Genomic DNA, 22,083 nt, shown 5'->3' with positions numbered 1-22,083 from the left:
AATTGATCAATTGTTGATTGGTAGTGTGCTGCAGGCCTCTGAATTTCATAAAAAACATCATGTCAATAGCAAAGGCTTGAAGAAAGAATTTTCTATTACATGGCAACAAGCTAAGGAAATTGTAAAGAAATGCCCTACTTGCTCTTTTTATAACCAAACACCACTGCCTGCAGGGGCTAATCCAAAGGGCACTCAAAGGAATGAAATCTGGCAGATGGATGTGTTTCACTTTGCAGAATTTGGCAAATTAAAATATGTACACCACACCATTGACACTTATTCAGGTTTTCAATGGGCAACTGCTTTAAGCTCAGAAAAAGCTGATTCAGTAATCACTCATTTATTAGAAGTTATGGCCATCATGGGTATACCTACACAAATAAAGACGGATAATGGTCCAGCTTATGTTTCTAGGAAAATGAAACAGTTTTTTGCTTATTACAATATTAAGCATGTTACAGGTATACCATACAATCCTACAGGTCAAGCAGTCATAGAAAGATCAAATAGAACTATAAAGGACATGTTAAACAAACAGAAAGGGGTGGAAAATACCCCTAGAAATAGGTTACATAGTGCTTTATTAACCTTGAATTTTCTCAACGCTAATGAGAAGGGGACAACGGCTGCAGAAAGACATTGGATAATGGAAAAGTCTGCTGAATTAAATCAACCAGTTTATTTCAAGGATGTGCTGACCTCGCAGTGGAAGCCAGGAGATGTGCTGCGTTGGGGAAGGGGTTTTGCTCTTGTCTCCACAGGAGAGGAAAAATTGTGGATACCGTCAAAATTAATAAAGGTTCGGTTTGAAGAGAAGAAGCCCCTTGGAAAAGAAAAATAATTCATTCACAAGGTTGATGATCATACTGATGGTAAGAAAAGCATATAGGTTGGGGGCAGGGTTCTTTTCTTATCTCCACAGGAAACCACTCATCTTCAAAGAACTTAAGGGACCCTGGATATTTAAATACTGATGCATGGACACTAGTTACAACCTAATATGGATCAACACAGAACCCGAATATGTTTAGTAAGTATAAAACTTTTTTTACATATATACTGTGCCTTTATTTATATGTATATAGAGCTGGTTTTGGAGTTGGACTATGGCTCAGTTCTTCTTCAATTCCAAGCCTGTTTATAAGAGATATCTCAGAGTTTCTGTCTCAGGTCAGGAGCCATGAAATGGGACAGAATAATAATAGTAATAATAATAATAATAATAATAATGATGATGATGATGATGATGATACTTGATAAACTTTCTTTGCCTTTCCTCATATCTGTCTGTCTTTATTATACCTTTCATCGAATATATATGTCTGTATATGTCTTTGTAGATAATGTTTACCTTTCCTGTAACAAACAACAAATTTTCCTTCAGTAATCTTTGAAGTTTCCAGGATGAAGATGGGGCCCCACAACATCAATTTCACCTGGTTACTATGACGTCATGTTTTTAATAGCGCTAAAATTAGACCTTTTTTTGGTTTTTTTTTTGGTACCAACTACACAAGACAGTTTCAAATGGTGTACAATTTTGACAACACTTTGGCCGGACCTCCTCAAAACACTCAGAGGCTAGTTACAATTTCCTCGACAAAATGTTATTCTGGGAATTTTACCATCATTTGCTTTCATGGAACCCCCTGAGAAGAACGTCGCCCCCATGTCAGCTAGAAGCAATCTTAGAGGACGACGCCCCCTCTCCCAACAGAGTTTGCCCTCTGGTTTAGGGACATCATTTAGTAGATGGTATAGGGTTGAGGGGATGGGGGAGGTATTATATGGACTCAGGGGTGTTTATGAAAAAAAAAAGGGGGGGGGGATTACCTGGTTTGATGGGATGATTAGTATTTGTGAATTATTGTTATTAGAAAATTGCATTGGTGTTGATTCTTGTATATTGAACATTGTATGTGAGTATGCTTCTACCTCTATTGTATGAGAGTATGCTTCTACCTCTGTTTAAAACAATTGTTATATTGAGATATTTATCATATTGCAATGTACATTTCTACCTCTGATATTATTTGTATAATGACATTGTTTACGTTTGGGGATATTGTCCTCATTTATTGCACAGTTGTTTTTCAGGTTTTTTAGATACATAGAAATTATATTTAGTATAGATAGTATAATCTTCGACCTCTTTGAAGAGCTGTAGAACATGGCCTTTAATCTAACCTAGAGTTTGGTACTTATGAGACACAATCACTCCTGGCAACACCACTCTACTCCCGAGAGAATGTTGAGCACCAAAGACACTCCACTGGGAGCTTGTCTTCTTCTTGGCAGAAGTGGCCTTTAGGCAAAGAAAAAGCCCATACCTCGACCACTGACAGAGTTTCAGAGTATCCGTAAATGGATAAAAACAGGATTGTCTTATCTTGCCAAGACAGGGTTGGACAGTTCTACAAAAAGTTCCTTGCCTTTGAAAAATGTTATGTCAGTTGTGTTAGGCCTTAGCCAAAGTTGGTTGCCTCAACATTGCAAAACGAAACTTTGGGTGACTGCCCAGGTAGTTAGTTGTCTCTGTCATTTGTTGCACATTTTGGAAGTTTCTTGTTTGTACTTCCTGGTTGCTTAAGTAATATTACTTCCCTTCTCAGATCTTTGATGGGGTTGAAGATTAGATAATTGTAGTTACCCTCTACATTATTTAGACTCCTTGAAATAGAATGCTTAGTAAAACTTTTGTTATATGTTTCTTCTTAATATTGTTTGTAATTTTATATTTATTATTTGTTCCTATTGAATATAGTTGTATTTGGTTTGGTTCTGTCTTATTTAGACAAAAGGGGGAGATGAAGGGGAAGCCTAGCCCAAAACCTTGTTTTGTAAGGCGTGTCCCCCTTGGTTTAAAGGCGTGTCCCCCTTGGTCTAAAGGCGTGTCCCTCTTAGGCGTGTCCCTCTTAGGCGTGTCCCCCTTAGGCTAATATTGACTTATAAAATCTTGCGGGCCTGCAGCCTGCTCTCTTTTTGTTTTCCTGCCCTCCTCGCTGGAACCTTGGATTTGTAAGTTCCCTTTCCTTTCCTTTATTAAAACTGAATTATATATATTAAAGCTTGTCTGGTGAATCATAACTGCCGATCAACCACGCACCTTCACCGGGTTTTGATTCTACTGTATGTACTGGCTTTGTGGGAACCTACTCTGTTTGGATCCTCACCTTCCTAGACCTGGATGGATGGGGGAGGAACTTGGACTTCCTACAGGGCAGGGAACCCTGACTGTTCTTTGGACTGGAGAGGGAGGGGGAGGGGGGGTTGGGGTGGGGGACATATATGGGATGAGGGGAAGCGGTGAAAATTTGTAAAATTATATAATTTAATAAAAAAGAAAAAACAATAAATCTTTAGAAAAATAAAATAAAATAAAAAATATATAAAAATTAAACCTACAGAGACTGGTAGAATATACATGTAGTGAGAATCTGCTTGCCTCAATGAACCTAATCGCCCTGGTTTAAGATACTTCTTACTGATCAATTTCTATTATCCCTGACTACTATATTTCCTCCCATTCTCAATCCTTGCCTTGCAATTTTCTCAGGAAGAGGAGTAGACTACAAAAGGCACAACTTAAAAAGAAAACACTCTTCACAATCTAATTTTGTACCAAAATGTGGTTTAAGCCTGAAGCTGATCTTGAAATGGGAAATATATTTATAGTAAACAGTTGAGAAGTCTGTGGCCTCATGGACTACATATTAAATTCTAGCTCACTAGTTTAACAAAGAGCAGAGGGAGGAAAAATAACCAAGAAGGGTCACTGTGGGGACATGACAAACAAGAATGCCATCAAAATATGACTTGCAAAGGAAGACTGTAAGCTTAGGATTTGGCTGCTAAGCAAAATGTGCTCTAAGTATTATGAAATATCAGAGGAAATTAAACTGGTGGTTAGTGGAGTTTAACAACTAGGTGAGACGCGAAAGGCATTAACAGTTTTATTAAAATAGAAAACTTATAAGACATATAGATCTAAATACATTATCAGCTAGTGAACCTACCTTAAATTACAGGGAATGAAACTGAAGGAACTGAAGTTGAAAAGAGGCCATGAGTTAATAATTGCTGTATAGTCCACCATGTCACTTACAACAATAAATAGGAAAGTAGCCAGAAGATAAAGAGATACACAATATTGAACAAAACAATAAAGGTTGACTGAAGAGATGGCTCTTCTGAGCAAACATAAGATACTCAATTGAAGATTGGAGTCCCAGAACTCATAGAACGCAGAGTAGGTAGCACATATATTCCCAGCATTCATATGGCAGGATGAAGGGACAGAGATAGGGGAATTCTCAGAAGTTCATGGTCCAGGTGGCTTAGAGAACACAACAGTGAACAAGTGACTCTATCCCAAAATCAGACACAAATGGGAGCCTTCTCAGCTTGGTCGATCACCTTCCTGGACCTGGGGGGAGTTGGGAGGACCTTGGACTGAGCATAGAGTGGGGAACCCTGATGGCTCCTTGGCCTTGAGAGGGAGGGAGGGGAGGTGTGGGTGGAGGGTAGGGGAGGAAAGGGGGAGAAGGAGGGGAGGGAAGGGGGAGGAGGAGGGGAGGGAGGGGGGAGGAGGAGGGAAGGAGATGGAAATTTTTAAATATAAAAAAAATAAACCATGAGAAAAAAAAAAGTGAGGACAAAATCAACACCAATACAGACCTCCATATGCATGCTATGTAAGTACCTGCATTTGTAACAAAACAACAACCAACCAAACAAACAAACAAAAAAAACAAATACAAAACAACTAGTAAACCTAAAAGAAGTCCTAGGCATCAGGGAAGCCCACCAAACAACCTATGAATGTGTCTTCTCCTGAAGTGCATGAGCAAACCACATTCTAGGTCACCAAATAAGTCTTTTTAATATGTGAAAATTGTATAGTCCAATTTCCACTTTTTACCACAATGAAATAAAATTAGAAAAAAGTAACAGAAATTTGAGAAATTCACAAGTAGGAAATTAAGCAGCACAATTACAATGGATGTCAGGAAAGAATAAACAAAGAAATCAAGTAATTTGTTGTGAAATAAAAATGCAAGAAACAGTACAAATTATGAAATGTAGATAGAGATTTTTAGATTGAAATGCCAATGTTAACATTAAAATCCAATTGATAATCTAGCTTTATTTTTTAAGAAAATCAAAAAGCAACAATACACAGGAAAGTAGTGATAAATTAATATAGAAAAAACCAATCAAAGGTTGAGTTAGTGTTCAATATCTGGAAAAATATATTTTCAATTATTTTCTGAATAGAATATGATGAGTAGTTGTCCAAAAACAACCCACGAAAATAAAATATGAGTTCTCTAAGGTCGAAATATAAGATAAGGAAGTAGTGATTATATTTCTATATGTGCTGAAAGCGAGTAAAATGTTGAGAGCAATCTCATCAATGGTAGCATAAAACAATAATAAAATATTTTATTTTTGAAAAAGGGACATATATGCTCTCAACTTGTAAAATATTATGAAAATTCAAACAATAAACCCAAAGTAAAACTTCATGAGCACTGCTTGTCTCATGTTTAGAAGACTTAGCAATGCTTAAAGGGAATGTTTCATAAGTTATTTGCAGATACAGTATAACTCTTGACTTAAAATTCTGGGTACATTTTCTGAAGAAATTGACCTTAAAATTATAGATAATTCAAGGGACTCAGAATGAGTAAACTGATACTAATGACTTTCTAATGACTCATTCTATATCCTCAAAGTTTGCAAACCCAGTGTGATCAAGACCGTATGATTGATACAGAAATGTGATTACTCTAATAAAGCCCAGTGTACACAAATAAATCATTACATTACAGCCAATTAATTTATAAACAAGATTTTCCAAGAAAATTCAACTGGTGAAATTGTGCTCACACAATTAGATAACTATGTAAAAAAAAGGTGACATTAGTCTCTTTCCTCATACCTTAGAGAAAAGTTCAAAAGAGTCAAAGTAACTAAAAACAAGAACTAATACTACAGGTAATTATTGGAAGAAGCCTTCGCTGTTGAAGGTTAGTAAAAGCCTTCTTAGAGGAGACAGAAGAAGGGTAAACACTGCATAAATTAAGTAATCGAAATATAAATATACAAATAATAAATTTGTTGCATCAAAACTAAAACTTTAAAATTTAAATGAGAAAAAAAATCTGATACTGTTGATTGTCTGTGACCTACACCCTAGGTACACACTACTTTCTTTGTGAGCTCTTTTACTGAGGCCATCCCTCCTTGTATTTGGAATCCTGTGTTACATTTAGTTGGAGGGGGGTATAAAAATACTATAGAAACATAAAATTTCCCCTAGAAAGCAGCAAAAAGTGAAAAGGTAAAAACTGCCTAAACAAATATCTTTTAAGAAATTTGTATGTAGTATAAAACAGCTTCTATAACTTCATTATGATACAGGAAGCTAATAATAACTACGTGAAAACCCGAGGCAGGAGGATTGCAGTTTGTGGACGAACTGGGGTATAGAGTGAGAACAGCAGTCTCAAGTTTAAAAAACAAAATTCAAGAATCCTTGAGAAGAAGACATAGACAGCCGGGCAGCAGTGGCGCACACCTTTAATCCCAGCACTCGGGAGGCAGAGGCAGGCGGATCTCTGAGTTCGAGGCCAGCCTGGTCTACAAGAGCTAGTTCTAGGACAGGCTCTAGAAACTACAGGGAAACCCTGTCTCGGGGAAAAAAAAAAAAAAAAAAAAAAAAAAAAAAAAAAAAAAAAAAAAAAAAAAAAAAAAAAAAAAAAAAAAGAAGATATAGACAAAGGAATCCAGCCTGGTAAACACAATGGCACACAATAGAGACATCCTGCCATAGGAAATGTACAAGGCAGTGAGTGCAACTCTGGGCTGTTCTCTCAACTCCACATACAAGTGTGATCTTGTTCAAACTCACACATGCATATGAACATATAGGGTTAGGGAAAGAGGACTTCAAAAGTCTAATTTAATCATACACAGGTACATTAGTTGCAAAACGGGAATGATGCTCCAGCGCGGCTGTCTTAGAATGCAGTGCTAAAAGAGAGGACCCTCCCACTGAATGTGATGAAGGAGTCCATTTGGATAGAAAGAATGTCCAGAGTAAGTTTGCAAAGTAATGAATGTCTATGGTATAGATCGCTGAAAACCAACCAGATCAAATCTCAGATCTCTTCCTTTTTTAATTTCTCTTTTAAAATTAAAAGTTTTAGTCTTTTTTTTTTAAAGTTTTCACACAAATATATTACACACTGACCACATCCCCCACTCCATGTAGCCTGCCTTCCCTTCCTATGTCATTCACGTTTGTCCTCCAACACGGGATACACTTTTATTCTTCACTTACGCTCTCAGCTCCTAAACATGTATCACGAAGGGGTCTGAACTTTCCGAGTGAGAATTACAGTTATTTGTAGTGGGAAAACACGGCAGACGTTTCCGGAATAAAATTATGCATCACTACCTAAAGCCACGCCCCTACCCAGGAACAAAGCATGCTTCAGTACAACAGAGGATAGAGCCTGAGGGTGGACACAGACAGAGAACAAGGCAGGGCCTGGGAAGGCAGATGGGCACCACAGGAAACAACAGACAGAATTCATGGACTGGAGCGGCATGTACAAGCAGTCTCAGGAGAAGCAAACTCCAAGTCCGATTACCCTATTTGAACTCATGAGGGTTTTTTTTTTTTTTTTTTTTTTTTTTTTTTTTTTTTTTTTAGAGCTCTGTTTATTTTCAAAATGAAAGCCTTGCAAACATGGGCTGCTGCCACCTTTAGGGATTAAAATATTCATCATAGTGAACGGATAGAACAGCTTTGAATGAAATCGAATACTTGCGGTTAGCAGAGAGGATGTTGAGGTCTTAAGCTTGTTTGCTTCAGGTACCCGGTTCAGCTTTCCAAAAATCAAAACCAGGAAAATTGATAATTAGCTGTATGTTTAAGAAATTAATTGATATCTGCCTCTTGGGAATACCTATTACCTCCAGTACTTTTCCAGGTTTATGATGTTTAAAAAATAGTCTACAGTGTACTGGAGTTCCATTAACCCTGGTACTTTTCCTTGGTCATAATAGTGCTAAAGTTTGTTTTTAGACAACTATGGGATGATGGATGTCCTGAAAAATAAGTTGTTTCAAAAACATGCATGTGTGGACCTACAGCACCGACCTGCTCTCCTGAAAACTGGGGCAAAGAGACATGGCTGAAAGTTCTTTCAGGGGCTGGTGTGCTGCTGAATGCTCAGTGTTCATCTGACACGTTTATTGAATTTGATTTATGGGTATAACTCCACCGAAAATCCACACCTCTGATTCACTAGCTGATATCCCTTTTCCAAACCAAAATGACATCAAAATCTGTGTCAGTTTAAAATCCCAAACAAAACAAAGGGAGAAAAAATAACTACCTGGAGATTAAAGCGATTTAACCAGGATGATTTATGTTAACGGCATAGAGGAGAATATTTTTTGGTTTTCTAAACCATAACAGGCAATTGATGTGCCATATTGTGGTATGGCTTTAGCTATCAACATGTCAAGATTTAGCTTTGCTGTTAACATTTTACAATTTAGAAGGCTGCGAGAATGTGTGGTATAGTAACAGCACAAGCTTCCTTCTCTCAGCTGTATTTATTGAGCTTTCGTTCTTCCCCCTTTTATGGAAGAAATTGAAAAAGGAGGAGAGTCAGAGAGACGCAGTCATCCACTCAATATATTTCATTTTCTTTATTATGGAAGTAATGAGAAATAAGGAGACAGAAAACTGCCTGCTTAATAACATAGACTCAGGCCAGAAAGGATTTAAGACAGATGAAGCCAGTTTATTTTTATCTGTTTATTATCCTGAATTGATAACTTAAGCATTGTCAAAGAATGTGCCACTTGATCCCAGACCTTCACCAATTACAAGAATCCCAAGGTTAAGGATGTATTGTATAGTATATGCTATTGAATTGAGGGTTCTTCTGATAAGGGTAACATAGTGAGTGAGAGGCAGGGAAAAATAACTAGAAAGTTCCATGCTATATTTCAAGGTTAATTCTGCCAGAGCATGCCCTCCAATAAAAGATCAAGGCTATGGGCTACAGTCAGGAGGTTTAACATAATGCACAGAAAGCATGTTAATTTAAAATACGGAGACTATGATCAAAATTTAGCTGTACTATCAGAAACAAAGCCACCTTTTGTTGTTCACTATTTTCTGGCTCCATGTAGACAACCTTTACTTAATTTTGATACACCTGAGAACATCATCAATGTTGATGTTTATGTAATCACCACATCTCTAGCAAGGTAAGTGGAGTTCATGTTTAAGTTAATGTGATATGTAACATGTACACACTTTTATTTAGTTATGTGATAAAGTACAGAAGAGATCAAATTTTTGAGATTATAATTTAATTACACATTTCTCTCTCACCTTTCCTCCAGCCACAGATTCCCACACACCACTCCCTACTCTCCTTCAAATTCATGGCCCCTTCACTTATATTTTTTAATAATTGTTATTATAAGTATATTTGTATATGTATCCACATGGATATTCCAAAAATAACCTGTTCAGACTGTATAACGCTGCTTATATGCTTTTAGAGCTGATAATTTGTCAATGAAAAACAAACTGGTGGGATTTTCTCCGGGAAAGTACACCTCTCCCTTTCACAGTTTTTTGTAGTTTCCTATCGATTGTTAGGTATTATTGGGAACTCATTGTCTTTTCTCTGATCAGTTTGGTATATTTTTTAGTGTCATCTTTATTCAACTCACATTTGAGCACTCATGTTGGCAAAACTTTATGTTTGTAACTTCTGTTATTATTAGGAGACGTAGTCTCACAGCAAACTCCCTATCCTCTGACTTTTACAATCATTCTGTCCCTAGTTCCACATGTTTCTTGAGCCTTAGGATGTATCCATTGGGATTGTAAAGGTGAATCCCTATTGCTGAAGACACCATTCACTTGGGAAACAGGGCACAAAGAACCAAGAACTGGAACTCATCTGGAAACCCCCTTCTGGAACACTAGTATTCATGGTACCAGAATATTCCAAGCAAGCTTTCAAAGGAGGGAAGCAATCAATAGCTGTATCAAACTATGATGCCTATGAATCACATCAGCGACACCATGGCATGATAACTGAGCATGTAACTATGACATGAATACCTTGGCAGTAACCAGCAGCTTTTTATTTGTACTTAAGACCTATTTAACAACAGGAACACCATCACTGGTAAAGGAAAATTAGCTAACTACTTAGTGCTAACTACTTAGTCATGGTTATTGGAGGAGAATCTACAACCAGGAATTTACTAAATCAGTTTAATCCCGAACAACAGTCTTTAAACATTTGTCCTTAAAGTCATAGATAAGTGTAGCCTTTCATCAAGGAAACTACTCTTTGCAACAGACAGAGACCAATACAGAAAACTACAACATTCAAAATGCAGAGATATGGAATCCAATACCTATTTTAAGTATTATAGTAAGTGTAAAGTATTATTCTACAACAACACAGACATCCTTAGTTTGGGGAAAAAAAAAAACTTTTGATAGTATTTGTAAAGAAGACTTTTCTTCTAAAAAGGACTCAGTTATTTTTCAAAAAAATTCTTCATTTAATCCTTCTAAGAGTTCAGCATAAAGAAAAGAAATAAAATATTAGAATAAATATTTTATTTCCCACTCTTTAAAGTGCTACAGATGCAATAAAAAAGTTTTTGAAATGTGTGAGTCTATATTCGACAAGATATCACTACTAATTGTATTGTCATACACATGCCACATTCCTGTCAGCTGATTAAAATTCTGGTTCTTTGGACCCATGTATGCATGACATCTTAAATTTTATAATTTTGCAGTGTTCACATGAAGGTAAGTGGAAGCTATTTTAGTTATTATTCTATTTATTAGTCATAAATACAACTTTGCAATAAGAAATATGTTTGTGTATGAGAGAGAGGGTGGGAAGGAGAGAGAGGAGAGAGACAGAGACAGATACACAGAGAGAGAGCCTGTGCTTTTACATGGACATTAAGGAATAAGAAGAGGCAGCACAAGAGTAAAGAGTACCTGTGCAGTTTGGAAAATAGTCAAATAAGGTGAATGTATTGACAGAGAGATAGCTAGTAGATAATAGATTTTTAGAAGCATTCCAGGTCCATGAGGGTATATTATAGAGGTGCCCACTTTGTTCTAATCCGAAACAGCTCCTCCTTATTTTTTCTAAAGCCATACGTTTTTAAAATCGATAACTACATGTTATCCCATCATAATTATCCAGAGTTTGTAGTCCATACTACAGTTCACAAATGTAGGCCGTGGCTGCTTTTTCATTCCCGGCCACCCAGACTTGAAATAATCACACAGAAACTGTATTAATCAAAATGATGCTTGGCCTATTAACTCAGGATACTCATTAACAAACTCTTACATCTTAAATTAACCCATTCCTATGATTTTTGTATTTTACCACTAGGCTCATGGTTTACTGCTAAGGTTCCAGGGCATCTGTCTCCTTCGGCAGCTACATGGCATCTCTTCAACTCCTCCTACTTTTGCTCTACATCTCTGTTTGGATTTTCTGCCTGCCTTTAATATGTTAAGTCATTGGCCAAAAGCAGCTTCTTTATTAACCAATGGCAATAAAACATAGTCACAGCATACAGAAGGTAATTCATACCATACAAATAGTGTTGTATTTATGTGAAATTGGATAATTATAGAAATAATAGATACTCATTATTAGATTGTTCTATGTAATGGCTTAACTAAAATATATGGTCATATATTTTAAAAATGTAAATGTAATATTTTCCAATTTATTTAGGGTCCATTGAAAATTATGCCTAAAGACATAGAATTCCTGAACAATGACAACTGGGTTCTAAAATACAGATAACTAAAGACAAAATGTCTCTCAAGCATGGAGATTTAATATAACCTGGTGTTCTGAGAGAGCTTACAACAGGGCTCATGCCACAGAACATAAAGCAGGCCAGTGTTGAATTATATACAAATGATAAACCTTTTGAAACTAATGTGTTTAAAGAATATTATTACAATCTAAAACAAAATTTTTCAAAGTAACCATAAGAAAAGACCTGGAAATAGTGCTTTTGCCAAATGAATATTGTCTAGTAGTATAGGAACCCATAAAATAAAATTATGTCCTCTGTGTGTATTTCAGCACTAGTGCGATCTAATCTATTAAGCTGCCGCTGTCAAGCTCAGGTAGATTTGTGGAAAGGGAAACTTATTACCTAATCCATTGACATGATTTTACACAGAAATACATTCATTTTTTAACCAAAGGATCCTTTTCAGACAAACAAAAAGGAAACAGCTCTACTTCTAATTTATTTGCATGTTCAGCGATTTGAAATTGGTGGGATGGAGAATAAGATTTCATTTATTTCTCAACAATAATTTAAAAATGTGTACTTTACTGGTGTATCTATTATAAAAATATTTTTCTAATGGAAGAAAGGAGATTCATCATTAAATACAGAGATAATTAAAATTGGAAATGTCAATTTTTGTATTTCATGATATTAGAGATCAACTTCTTTGTAATGTGTAATCTTTTCCTAAAGCAAACATCTTTAATATGTCAATAAAAGCAACAGTATCTTACTCAGAATTTTACTTTCATTTACTCCTGCACCCATTCCGTCTTCACTAAATGTTGTGAAGAAAAGGTACGTTAGTCTTGCAACCTCATTTAGAAACCACCATTGGAATACTTTAAGAAACTTGTTTAAAAGCTTAAAAATAGAAAGAAAATTTATAATTTTTACCTGTCTACTTCACATAACATCTGCACACCAGAGAAGTCAATGGTAAATTCCAGAAATATAATTTTGTTACTTTTGATGAGTGTGGTTTACATAAAAATAAGTATCCTTATTATGTGCCATGTACTTGTTGAATGTATCAAACTGACCTCTTCAATCACTATTAAAATCTCAAAAAACTATCTTGTTATAGAAATAATAGACACAGTCTCAAATAATTGACTTCCAGCTTTTCTCTTATGTTTTAATTTTTACTGAGGAGCTCTTTCTCAAAAGTCCATGTTGTCCTGGATTTCAGTTATTTTTGTTCAGCTAACCTAAAAGAAGAGCAAGAAAAACATCATGTTTTTGAGACTCAAATGTCATGTTCTTGGCTAACAATAGCTTCTTGCGCTGTGCTTATTTGAAGTTTTTCTCAGACAAATGCCAAATATCAACAACTCAAGAAATTAAGATACAGCTTTTGAGTTCCCATTGAATATTCTCTCTAATGCTTGCCCTTTTAGTTTTCATTCTACCAAGTTGGCCAAACTCATTTTTATCCTCTAATAGAGTAGTCGTGACACCTTTGCTGGTCAAATAACCTTTTCACAGGGGTCACCAAGACCATCAGAAAACACAGATATATACACTGCAATTTATAACAGTAACAAAATGACAGTTGGGAAGTAACAACAAATATAATTTTATGGTTGCACATCACCACAATATGAGGAACTAGGTGAAAGAATTGCAGCAGTAGGAAGGTTGAGCACCAACCACTGCATGTGACTTGACTTTACACTTATAGAAATTTCTGAGTGTATGGTTAAAAGTGTTCTTCATATTTTTCTTCAAATTCCAAACTGTGCACTATGGTTTACTGAGTCCTTCATACTCAGGGCACTGTACTGTTCACTACATCTTTTAAATCAAATTAATTACATTAATGCTTTATTTGAAATACAATCTTAGCTACCTCTTACAGAATTGAAAGAGAGAAGTAAGTTCTGCTCACAAAGTATTCCAACAGTCCAGGTCCTTGAGCAGTGTGCCTATGTGAAGGAGTATCCAGGCCTTGTTGCTGCAAGGATGCTGCCCTGAAAGACTTCAGAGCCTGTGAAGATATGAACTAAAATGTGTTTGGGATATCTTTAAGGCCTTTTCCTAAGTGCTCACAGGTAAAGGAACAGGCTCTCTGTTACCTACACTAAATTGTTTAGCCAGCAGTTGCTGGGGGCACATTACTGATTCATTCTCTTTTACATAGTTATTATAACAAACAAAAAATTACTCTGTCCCTACTGAAAACGTTTGATTTTTTTTTCAAATTTTGCTTTTTGAGTCTTACTGTAAATATGACTATAACCAGCCAGCAGTTGTCAGTATGCATCCATAGTGCTTTGTGATTACAAAGTACTCTGCTAAAATCATTCAATTTTTTTTACAATTGGACTTGCATAAAATTTTAAGGCATGGACTGAATACTCAAGATTTTTGCAAGTGTCATAATAATACCTTCAGTCCGATTTCCAATAGAATTTTCAGTTCTACCTAGGACTATATTGCTGGTATTGTCATTTTATGAGCACACACTTGAAACACCTATAAATTCTGCTTTATAGGTTTCCTTGACTCCTCATCCATGCTCTTTCTCCTTGCCCATTGACCTCGCTGGTTCAGCATTTTTGGGGTAGTTATAGAAATGATCCAACATATCAGTACCAATTTTCTGTATTAATACATTGCTACAAGGCAATGCCTGAGATTTGGTATTTTGTAAAGAAAATATTTTTGACTCAAAATTCTATAAGTTCAAAAGCCATTTAACTGTGCTGAGGTTATCTTTTGATGCTTATATTTAAACTTCTGTTTGTTTTACTTTTATGTTGTCTATGTGTTTTGTGCCATATCCAAAAGGACCTCACCAAATTGAGTATTAGGGATTTGACTCTGTTTTTGATTTTATAATTACAAATTTTTTTTAACAAGATCACTACTTTAGATAGTTGCATACACAGAAATAAGGGCTTAATTTATGTAGTGATATTTTGTTTGTGTTTTGACAAGTAAAGCTTGCCTGAAGATCAGAGTTCAGAGCTAAACCACCAGAGGCCAGGCAGTGGTGGCACACACCTTTAATCCCAGGACTCAAGAGACAGAATCACACAGCTCTGTTAGTTCAAGATTACCCTAGGTTACATGAAATTGATCCAGTCTCTAAGTGAAACAGAGCTCACAAAAAGGTGATTCCAGCACTTAGGGTCACATGTCTTTAATCCCAGCACTAGGGAAGTGGAGACAGGAGTTTTATGGCTAGGCAGAGATTGGAATACAAGGCCAGAAGAGAGAGGAGCTCATTGCAGTCTGACGATGCAGTCATAGGACACAGTCTGAGAACAAGATCTCCCTTTTGGTCTGAGGATTTGGTAGAGGCAAAAGTTTCTCTAGTGGCTGGCTACACTGCTTTTCTGCTCTCTCAGCTTTCACCCCTAATATCTGTCTCTGGGTTTATATTATTAAAACCAATTTGAATTCATGCTACACATTTATTTCTTTTTCTTGTGGCCATTGGATCCACAGTACCATCAGCTGCAAAGCTTGGTCATTTTATAGTCAGTGATCTGTACACAGCCTCAAATACAGCTTTTCCATATATGTGAAGATTTCTTTCTTGGTCTTATCTTCTGTGTCATTGGTCTCCAGGTCTCCATTCTATTGCCACCGTGCTTTGTATACTATGATTTTCAAAGAATTTTTTACTTAAGCAGTATGAGTTCTTTGAATTTTCTTGTATCTTTCTTTGGATTGTCCAAGATACTCTGGGTCCCTTGGAATTCTGTGCATATTGTTAAATGAGTCTTTATTTTTGAAAGTCATTGATATTTAGATAGATACTAAAAATTAAGCTGTATATAATTCGGGATGATGTTGAAAATATATCACAATTACTTCTCACTTTGTTAAAAGGTTAGTTTCCACTTATTTATGTCTACTTTAATTTCCTTCTACAATGGTTTATTACAAGTCATTTTTCTCCCTGTCTGATAGTTTCTATGTATTTACTCTATTGTCAATGAAATCATTTTTATAATTGTAATTTCATGTATATTGTTAGTTTATAGAAGCAGAACTGATGTTTGTTTATTACTAATTTTTTATATAGCATTTTTGTACATCATACATTAGTGTTACCTTTTATGTCCAATCAGTCTTTTTTCCAGTCAACGATTTTAAATTCTTCTAATTTCTTTTTGTGTACAACCTGGAGATATTTATTTTGTATTTACTAACAAGTAGTAAAATTAACTTCCTAAGGTTATGATGTTCTGAATTGAAGTTACACTAGCTGAATTCAGTTGCTATACTTCCATCTCTTTGGACTGTAAGCATCATAAACTAATAAGCAGTTCAAATGTATTGCTCTCTTAAAATATGTAGAAAACACAATATGGACTACAAATAACAGTCAGCTATGAACACATAATGAGTAACATTAAATTGTCTGAGTAAGTTATGTTTAAACACACACAGTAACAATTAAGAGACTGTGAATTTGAAAAAAAAAGGTATATGTTAGGGTTTGGAGGAAGAAAAGGGGAAGAGGGAAATGATGAAATTACAATATAATCTCAAACTGAAAGAAATATTAGATATTATAATTTCCCACATATTAACCTTAATTGAAAACTTCATTTAAAATGGTTTGATATATTTTTCTGTTACTTTTCATTCCACTCTGCTGGGATCCCTAGAAGATTCCTTCACCGCATGGGTCAAGTGGTAACTGGTGACCTTTCTCTTGGGTCCATTTGACACTATTTGCTTGCCTTGGATCTTTGATTCTTTTGTTTTCCTAGCTAGATAACATCTGTTGGCCTAGCTTCCAGACTATTGATCCTTTCTTCTACTCGCTCAAATGTACATTCCTGTCTCTTCACTAATTTGACTGCTTTCCAGTTCTTCTGCCAGCTGCTATCAGTTCTCAGCTTTTCCAGGTAATTTTGAGCACAGGCCTTCTAACTCTTTATTAGTGCACCATTTTATTTACACAGTGTTTCTTCCATGACCATCTTTTATACAGTTATTTTAATGTGATTACTTAGTGATTTTAAAAAAAAAATTTAGGTAGTTTTGTCATAAGCTAAAGTCTTCTGAGAGGAAGAAACCTCAATTAAGAAATTGCCTCTATAAGCCTGGGCTCTTGTTAAACCTGTAGAGCATTTTATTATTTAGTGATTTATGGGGAAGTTTCCAGACCAGTATAGGCGGTATCATCCCAGGACTCGTTTCTATAAGAAAGCTATGAGAGTAAGGCAGTAAACAGCACCCCTCCACGGCCTCTGCATCAGCTCCTACCTCCAGATTCCTGTCCTGTTTGAGTTCCCATCCAGACTTTCTTTGATGGTGGACAATGATATGAAAGTGTAAGCCAAATAAATGCTTTTCTTTCTAGCTTATTTTTCATCCCCGCGTTTCATCACAACAATAGAAATGCTAACTAAGACACTTAGATTTGCCATCAGCCTGTTATCCAGGGCTGTTTTGAAAAACAGAACCAATATATGGGAATGATTTTCCGTAAAACTGTGTTTATGCTAAGGCTGTTACACAATGGAACTGTTTCTCAAAAATAAACAAGCAACAAAAATTGTATTTACAAGGAGTTTATTGTATTGGTTTACACAGTTTAGAAGCTTGATAGCCCAATAATGACCATGTGGCAGAAAGCTGGAGTACTTGTACCTGCTCATACCATGAAGGTAGAAGGCTAAGATCACAGATGTAGCCCCAGGTTGAGGTTGAAGGCTTGGGATTCCCTTGGAGAATTGCTGCTTTGATTCCACATTGAAAAGCTGAAAACACTGGTGTGTGATATCCACAGGTGTTGGCAACACCAAAATACTTGTCACTCCTTCACTTTTATTACACCCAAGTCTCAGTAAATTTGATGGAAATGAAGAAATTCGTGTTAAATATCTGGAAACACTCCCAGAGAAATACTCAGACTGTGCTTTACCAATATTCTGGGCAACTCAAAACCCAATTAAGTTGACTAAAAATACCATCACAAAGTGTATGTGTGTGTGTGTGTGTGTGTGTGTGCGTGCGTGTGTGCAGGTCTTGTGCACACTGTCCCAGCTACAGTGAGTTCATGTGATGTATGCAATAGCCTGTTGTGTGCAGCAAATAATCACTTTCTCAGATATTCCCTACTTCTGGCTGATGTGGGATTCCCCTCTGTGTGCTGTGAATACCATTGTTAATAAGGAAACTGTCTTGGCCTGTGATAGGGCAAAAGAATGGGGCTGGCTGGCAGGAAACTAAACTGAATGGTGGGAGAAGGAAGGCAGAGGCAGAGAGAAGCCATGTAGTCACTTAGCCCAGAAATAACCACACAGAGACTGTATTAATTAAAACACTGCTTGGTCCATTAGCTCTAGTTTTATGTTGGCTAACTCTTACATATTAATTTAACCCATTTCTGTTAATCTGTATATCACTACATGGCTGTGGCTTACCAGCTAAAGTTCTGGCATCTGTCTCTGGTAGGGCTACATGTCCAGGAATTAACTAGTAATCTCCTTAAAACATCTGGTGGTTAATCTCTCTGTCTCTCTTTCACAGTGATTTCTGACTCTTTGGGGAAGGAGGTGTGATAGTTTTTCATGCTGAAATTAGTACAAGTCATCTACAGTTAATACTAGACACTTTCCCTGGAAGGGCCAAGGCTATGATATACTCCAGAGTCCTGAAATGATATTTCATTAGAAGTATTTGTCATTGTAATTATAACTCAGGTAAAAAGATAAATTACTAGTGCTCCTAACTCCTGAAGAAAGCAACAATGTTTTCTTTGTTCTTACTCTATCCACCTTCATCATTTTATCATTTTATTTTTAAAACTAAATTAAGATTTTCAAAGTGACCTCTCCCTGATCACGGCCTTTTGTTCTTTTGTGGACTTTCAGCTTTCTAGTCCCATTTGACTACTAGTATTTTAGGACAATTTTTTATTCTTGCTACTATTTCTATTCAGGTCTAGGTGTATTGATTTTTGTGCCCTGATTTATTTTGGCTAATTATCACATTTGCTGACTCAAAGGTGATTATGAATGAAAGCCCACAATCAATAATGTCCATATTACTTTGAGAATAATTTTTGAGTAAAATGTTTAAATTGATATTCAATACAGAAAACTAATGTATTCATGAGGGGCCTTGAAGTTTTTAACAAAAGCACATAATATTAAATGTTGAAATCAGAGTAGAGATACCTCCCTCCTCAGTCATTTTTCTTCCTGGTAAAGACTTTTAGCATCCTATATTATAGATTTTTCACATGTAGAATTTATTATTTTAAATCCATGTTAACTTAACTCTGCAGCAGCATACCAGAACTTCTTGTCCTATTTTGTTCCAGCTCATCACCTTTCTAATCCAATATCATCTCTACTCCTCCCAACCTTTGAAATTACCATTCCTTTTCGTTTGTTTTGTTTTTCAAGACAGGGTTTGTTTGTATAGTCCTTAATGTCCTAGAATTAGCCCAAGAGACCAAGTTGGCCTCAAATTCATAGAGATTTACCTGCCTCTGCTTCCTAAGTGCTGGGATTCAAGAGGCACACTACCACTGCCTGTCTTGGAATTACCATTCTTTTTACAACTTTTATATCAACTGTTTTTAGACTTGACATGTGAGTTACATATTGTGATGTCTTCTTTTATTTACTTTCTTATTTGATGTCTGCTATCATGTCACAACAGAATTTCATTTAACGACTGAAAAGAATTACATTACTATGAATATTTTATTATTGGAACATCAGTTAATGGGCAATAATGGATAAGATTATTATCCAATAAGATTGCTTCCCTTTCTGAGCTATTGGCATATTTCTGCAATGAAAATGATACTATCTTTTTTTTTTATCCTGAATTTATTTGCATTGGATACTCTTTTAGTGGAATTGCTGGGTCATATAGTAATTTTAAAGATTTTTATATAATCTATAGTTACAGTATTTTGTCATATTCCCATGAACAGTGCCCAACTTTAACCTCAGCCTTTTTGTAAAATGCTTTGATTTTTCAGCTCTTGAGATTCAATGGGTCACACATTTGCACTCTGCCAAGTAGAAATTCCTTTCCTTTTAGTTTTTTTTTGGGGGGGGGAGGGGCAGGTCTGGCAATTCTTCTGTGATAAAGTTATGTTATATTTAATTATAATTGTGATTTGTATTTTTAATTATTGGTGAGATTGAACTATATTTGAGGTGTCTGTTGGCTTTTTTGTATGTTTTCTTTGGAAGTTGCCCATGTAGCTCTTTTCTCCATTTTTGTTACGATTCACATTTTAATTATGTATATGTATTTTCATACAAGTGTATGTGCACATGAGTGCAGGTGACTGTGGAGTCCAGAAGAGGGCTTTTTACCCCCATGTTCCTTTTACCACACATCTTCTTCAACATAAGTTGTCATCAGTGTTTTTGATCATGGCCATTCTTACCAGTGTAAGATGTAATCTCAGGTTTCTTTTGATTTGCAATTCTCTGAAGGCTAAGGATGTTGAACATTTCCTTAACTGTCTTTCAGCCATTTTAGATTCCTTTGTTGAGAGATCTCTGTTTATATCTGTACCCCATTTTTTTTTACTGGATTATTTGTTCTTTTGATGACCAATTTCTTGCATTCTTTTTATGTTTTGGACATCAGCCCTCTGTCTGATATGGGGTTGGTGAAGATCTTTTCCTATTCTGTATGCTACTGATTTGTCTGTGGACCATGTTCTTTGCTTTACAGAAGCTTCTCACTTCCAGAAGGTCACATTTATTAATTGTTTCTCTCAGTGTGTGTGCTGCTGGGGTTGTATTTAGGAAGTTTCTCACATGGCAGTCTTATGTTCCTCACAAGGGGCACCAATCCACTGGGTTTTCTTGCAGTAAGGGTATCCTCACATGGGGCAACAATTTGCCAGGTTCTCTGCCAGAAAGAGCAGGAGAAAAGCTGGATCACTGGGACTCTCCTTGGGACTAAACAGGATGGGGAATGTTGCAAATCAGCCCTCATCCCAGGGCACTGTGGAGAAACACACACCCACTGAGTTGGGAGTCTGTCAAAGCAGGGACTCATTTAATGATATCAAGCAGGGACTTCTATAGGTTTGTGATGAGGTGGAAAAGCCTGGGATGAACCGAGGCTAAACAAAGAACAAGAGCCAAAAATATTCATCCACACTAGAGGTTGCTGGGCAGAGGCAGGTCTAGGTTGGGTAGCCAGAGACAGGTTTTCAAACTCTAGCTAGGCTCAGGAAGTTACACTACGCCACATGTCAAATCAAGTTAGGCTCAGGAAATTACAATGGGACTCATGAGGCCCAATACAGGAGGTTCCAGTTATGAATTGTTTCTCTCAGTGTCTGTGCTACTGGGCTTATATTTAGGAAGTGGTCTCCTGTGCCAACTCATTCATGTGTACTTCCCACTTTCTCTTCTATGAGGTTCAGTGTGGTTGGCTTTATGTTGAGGTCTTTGATCCACTGGGACTTGAGTTTTGTTCATGGTGATAGATATGGGTCTCTTTTCATTTTTCTATGTTTTGATGTCCACTTATGCCAGAACCATTTGTTGAATATGCTTTCTTTTTTCCATTTTATATGTTTTTGCTTCTTTGTCAGGTGTACCAAGGTGTATGGATTGATATCTGTGTCTTTGATTTGGTTCCTTTAATCCTCCTGTCTGTTTTAATGCCAATCCCAGGCTGTTTTCAGTACTGTAGCTCTGTAGTAGAGTTTGAAGTCAGCGATTGTGGTGCCTCCAGAAGTTCCTTTATTATACAGGATTGTTTTGGCTATCCTGGGTTTTCTGACCTTCCATATGAAGTTGGTATTGTTCTTTCGAGCTCTGTGATGAATTCTGCTGGTATTTTGTTGGGTATTGCATTAAATCTGTAGATTGTTTTTGATAAGATTGCCATTTTTTAGCATGTTAATTCTATCTACCCTAGATCATGGGGGATCTTTTCAGTTTTTGGTGTCCTTTTCAATCCATTGTTCAAAGATTTCAAGTTCGTGTCATACAGGTCTTCCACTTTTTTGTTTAGAATTATTCTGAGATATTTTATGCTATTTGTAGTTATTATGAATGGTAATGTTTCTGTGATTTCATCCTCAGCCCATAAACAACTTCTGTAGAGCATTCAGATTCTTTTATTCCTTTATTCACAAGATGTCAGAGATGGATATCTTGTTTTATTGCTTATTTTCCCTTATAAATTCTTCTGATACATGAATTAAGGCATTCC

The sequence above is a fragment of the Arvicola amphibius genome, chromosome 8 (assembly GCF_903992535.2).
Source record: "Arvicola amphibius chromosome 8, mArvAmp1.2, whole genome shotgun sequence".
NCBI classification, from domain to species: Eukaryota; Metazoa; Chordata; class Mammalia; order Rodentia; family Cricetidae; genus Arvicola; species Arvicola amphibius.
This window is presented reverse-complemented; position numbering follows the sequence as displayed.